This window comes from Schistocerca serialis, unplaced genomic scaffold (genome assembly GCF_023864345.2).
Source record: "Schistocerca serialis cubense isolate TAMUIC-IGC-003099 unplaced genomic scaffold, iqSchSeri2.2 HiC_scaffold_390, whole genome shotgun sequence".
Lineage (NCBI taxonomy): Eukaryota > Metazoa > Arthropoda > Insecta > Orthoptera > Acrididae > Schistocerca > Schistocerca serialis.
Genome location: NW_026047966.1, coordinates 20,001 through 25,000, shown reverse-complemented (window position 1 = coordinate 25,000; position 5,000 = coordinate 20,001). Strand labels below are relative to the sequence as shown.

The following is a 5,000-nucleotide window of genomic DNA, read 5'->3' as shown; positions in this document are numbered from 1 at the left end:
TAACCTAACCTATGTTGTGCCTTAACCTAACCTATGTTGTGCCTTAACCTAACCTATGTTGTGCCTTAACCTAACCTATGTTGTGCCTTAACCTAACCTACGTTGTGCCTTAACCTAACCTACGTTGTGCCTTAACCTAACCTACGTTGTGCCTTAACCTAACCTACGTTGTGCCTTAACCTAACCTACGTTGTGCCTTAACCTAACCTACGTTGTGCCTTAACCTAACCTACGTTGTGCCTTAACCTAACCTACGTTGTGCCTTAACCTAACCTACGTTGTGCCTTAACCTAACCTACGTTGTGCCTTAACCTAACCTACGTTGTGCCTTAACCTAACCTACGTTGTGCCTTAACCTAACCTACGTTGTGCCTTAACCTAACCTACGTTGTGCCTTAACCTAACCTACGTTGTGCCTTAACCTAACCTACGTTGTGCCTTAACCTAACCTACGTTGTGCCTTAACCTAACCTACGTTGTGCCTTAACCTAACCTACGTTGTGCCTTAACCTAACCTACGTTGTGCCTTAACCTAACCTACGTTGTGCCTTAACCTAACCTACGTTGTGCCTTAACCTAACCTACGTTGTGCCTTAACCTAACCTACGTTGTGCCTTAACCTAACCTACGTTGTGCCTTAACCTAACCTACGTTGTGCCTTAACCTAACCTACGTTGTGCCTTAACCTAACCTACGTTGTGCCTTAACCTAACCTACGTTGTGCCTTAACCTAACCTACGTTGTGCCTTAACCTAACCTACGTTGTGCCTTAACCTAACCTACGTTGTGCCTTAACCTAACCTATGTTGTGCCTTAACCTAACCTATGTTGTGCCTTAACCTAACCTATGTTGTGCCTTAACCTAACCTATGTTGTGCCTTAACCTAACCTATGTTGTGCCTTAACCTAACCTATGTTGTGCCTTAACCTAACCTATGTTGTGCCTTAACCTAACCTATGTTGTGCCTTAACCTAACCTACGTTGTGCCTTAACCTAACCCATATTGTACCTTAACCTAACCCATATTGTACCTTAACCTAACCCATATTGTACCTTAACCTAACCCATATTGTACCTTAACCTAACCCATATTGTACCTTAACGTAACCTAATTTGTGCCTTAACGTAACCTAATTTGTGCCTTAACGTAACCTAATTTGTGCCTTAACGTAACCTAATTTGTGCCTTAACGTAACCTAATTTGTGCCTTAACGTAACCTAATTTGTGCCTTAACGTAACCTAATTTGTGCCTTAACGTAACCTAATTTGTGCCTTAACGTAACCTAATTTGTGCCTTAACGTAACCTAATTTGTGCCTTAACGTAACCTAATTTGTGCCTTAACGTAACCTAATTTGTGCCTTAACGTAACCTAATTTGTGCCTTAACGTAACCTAATTTGTGCCTTAACGTAACCTAATTTGTGCCTTAACGTAACCTAATTTGTGCCTTAACGTAACCTAATTTGTGCCTTAACGTAACCTAATTTGTGCCTTAACGTAACCTAATTTGTGCCTTAACGTAACCTAATTTGTGCCTTAACGTAACCTAATTTGTGCCTTAACGTAACCTAATTTGTGCCTTAACGTAACCTAATTTGTGCCTTAACGTAACCTAATTTGTGCCTTAACGTAACCTAATTTGTGCCTTAACGTAACCTAATTTGTGCCTTAACGTAACCTAATTTGTGCCTTAACGTAACCTAATTTGTGCCTTAACGTAACCTAATTTGTGCCTTAACGTAACCTAATTTGTGCCTTAACGTAACCTAATTTGTGCCTTAACGTAACCCATGTTGTGCCTTAACGTAACCCATGTTGTGCCTTAACGTAACCCAATTTGTGCCTTAACGTAACCCATGTTGTGCCTTAACCTAACCTATATTGTGCCTCAACCTAACCTATATTGCGCCTTAACCTGACGCACGTTGTCGCTGAACCTGCTCTGTAATTGTTATGCAACTCGTTAAATTAGTGTAGTGTTGCCTAACCGCAACCCTCGCAATATAGTTCGCTATTCGCACTGCCCGGTCCCCTGTGTATCGCGTCATGTTAAACACCTTGCAGGTGTTGCTGACTTTCCACATGCTCCTGCTATACACTGTAATGTGGATAGCAGCAGGACGTACATGCCCCCCCCCCTTCCCCCCTGCCTTCGCAAGCTGGTCGTTGAGAAGTTTGCATGTTCAATGCCCTTCGCATGCCGACGTACTCAGCCTACGTTGTGGTACGGCCTGTCACCTGTCCGCCGATGTACGCAAAACCCACAAACTGTACTGCACATTGGTCCGTATGTACTGAATGATACATCGTGGCACATGTGTGACCGTACGACGACTGCGCCTAGCAACGGCAGACCATACAGTCCAAATATTGTGCACGCAGCTACGTGTCGTCTCCCTATAAGAGCTGGATTGCAGTGTGGTACGCCATTCAGACGTGTGGGAGGAACGGACGCCCTGGATGGCGATCAGCATGAGCAGTCTGTTGATGTAGTGGAGCGTGTATTCGGACGTAGTCGTCTCTTCTCACACACCGTGATAGCATGTTGCACCGCGTTCCACATCTGCGACATCCTGCAGAGGCCGGCTGACAGTCGTTCGCGCAATGGACACCGCATACGTACGGGGGCTACCTTCCACGTGTTCTCGAGGCGTGCACATGTTGTTGCGTCTATGTGGGCAGACGTAGTGTGTTGTGACACCTGACACAGGCATGCAATACTCGTTGCAAATGGCGATGGACGTCTACGTTTGCTGGTGACGTTACGCAAATGAACAACAGGTAACCCGTTGTGGTGCGGTTGTTCTCGCTAGAGGTGAATCAGTGTTGGCGACGATCGGTCGAGCTATTAACCGGTTGTTTCAGGGATACCCACCATGCCCACGAACGTGAAAGGGGACCCACCATGCCCACGAACGCGAAAGGGGATCTGGGTGTGAGGCGATACGCGGCGGTGGCTGGGTGGGACCGTCCCCGGCCGGTGAGGGGGGGCCGCCCGGCGTGCTGGCAGCGCGGTGCGTGGGCGCACGCGCTACAGCCGGCTGGTGGGGGCGGCCAGTGGCAGGCGCGCCGGCCGACGGACGCGGCAGGCGGCGCAGCTGCGCGCCGGCGCCCCCTGCTCGCGGCGCCTTGCGGCCAAAGTAGGTCCTCGCGGGCCCGGTGCGAAGCGCGGTGGCCATCTGCAGTGTGCTGGTCCGATTGAGGACTGTGTGCGCTGAGGATGCGCCGCCGCCCGGCGCTCGGCGCCGCGACGCCGTCTGCTGCTCGGTCGCCCCAGCGGTTCTCGCAGGTGGTTTGTATCGCAGCTGTGCGGACGTGTTGGCGCGTGCGCTGTGCTGGGAGAGTTCGCTTCGGCACCCAAGTGGGGCTTTTGTCCTTCTGTGGCGCTGGCGTTGGAGCTGCCGGTCACCGTAGGTGGCGCGTGTTGTCTCCCGCCGGCAATGCCACGACAGCACGCTCCCGGGCCTCTGTCGGCAGCGGCAAGCTCAGTTGGGAGCACGGGTGGTCGCACCTAAAGCGTCTACTCGCCTAACTCCGGGCGATTGCGCCTCTCTCGAACCCGACCAAGTACTTAGGACGGCGCTGCGCGCCGCCGGGACCTGAGAGGGTTTCGAGGTGTGTTGTGCAGGGGAGCTCAGCCTCCTCCTGTTTGCAGAATAATTGAGCGGACGCTTGCGTGTTCGCGCGGGCCCCCGGGACACACTCCCGGGCGGCCGGCTGCTCAGCTCTAGTTGACGCAGCTCCCTGGTTGATCCTGCCAGTAGTCATATGCTTGTCTCAAAGATTAAGCCATGCATGTCTCAGTACAAGCCGCATTAAGGTGAAACCGCGAATGGCTCATTAAATCAGTTATGGTTCCTTAGATCGTACCCACGTTACTTGGATAACTGTGGTAATTCTAGAGCTAATACATGCAAACAGAGTCCCGACCAGAGATGGAAGGGACGCTTTTATTAGATCAAAACCAATCGGTCGGCTCGTCCGGTCCGTTTGCCTTGGTGACTCTGAATAACTTTGGGCTGATCGCACGGTCCTCGTACCGGCGACGCATCTTTCAAATGTCTGCCTTATCAACTGTCGATGGTAGGTTCTGCGCCTACCATGGTTGTAACGGGTAACGGGGAATCAGGGTTCGATTCCGGAGAGGGAGCCTGAGAAACGGCTACCACATCCAAGGAAGGCAGCAGGCGCGCAAATTACCCACTCCCGGCACGGGGAGGTAGTGACGAAAAATAACGATACGGGACTCATCCGAGGCCCCGTAATCGGAATGAGTACACTTTAAATCCTTTAACGAGTATCTATTGGAGGGCAAGTCTGGTGCCAGCAGCCGCGGTAATTCCAGCTCCAATAGCGTATATTAAAGTTGTTGCGGTTAAAAAGCTCGTAGTTGGATTTGTGTCCCACGCTGTTGGTTCACCGCCCGTCGGTGTTTAACTGGCATGTATCGTGGGACGTCCTGCCGGTGGGGCGAGCCGAAGGCGTGCGACCGCCTCGTGCGTGCTCGTGCGTCCCGAGGCGGACCCCGTTGAAATCCTACCAGGGTGCTCTTTATTGAGTGTCTCGGTGGGCCGGCACGTTTACTTTGAACAAATTAGAGTGCTTAAAGCAGGCAAGCCCGCCTGAATACTGTGTGCATGGAATAATGGAATAGGACCTCGGTTCTATTTTGTTGGTTTTCGGAACCCGAGGTAATGATTAATAGGGACAGGCGGGGGCATTCGTATTGCGACGTTAGAGGTGAAATTCTTGGATCGTCGCAAGACGAACAGAAGCGAAAGCATTTGCCAAGTATGTTTTCATTAATCAAGAACGAAAGTTAGAGGTTCGAAGGCGATCAGATACCGCCCTAGTTCTAACCATAAACGATGCCAGCCAGCGATCCGCCGCAGTTCCTCCGATGACTCGGCGGGCAGCCTCCGGGAAACCAAAGCTTTTGGGTTCCGGGGGAAGTATGGTTGCAAAGCTGAAACTTAAAGGAATTGACGGAAGGGCAC

General features: G+C 50.9%; 1 non-coding gene across 1 annotated transcript in view; it reads left to right on the top strand.

Moving 5' to 3' along the window:
* The first annotated feature begins 3,744 nt into the window (after positions 1–3,744).
* LOC126446447 (small subunit ribosomal RNA) overlaps positions 3,745–5,000 on the top strand; it is a 1,909-nt gene continuing 653 nt past the window's right edge. The window contains exon 1 of the ribosomal RNA XR_007583290.1: positions 3,745–5,000. This exon is cut by the window's right edge and continues 653 nt beyond it. This is a non-coding gene — a ribosomal RNA (small subunit ribosomal RNA).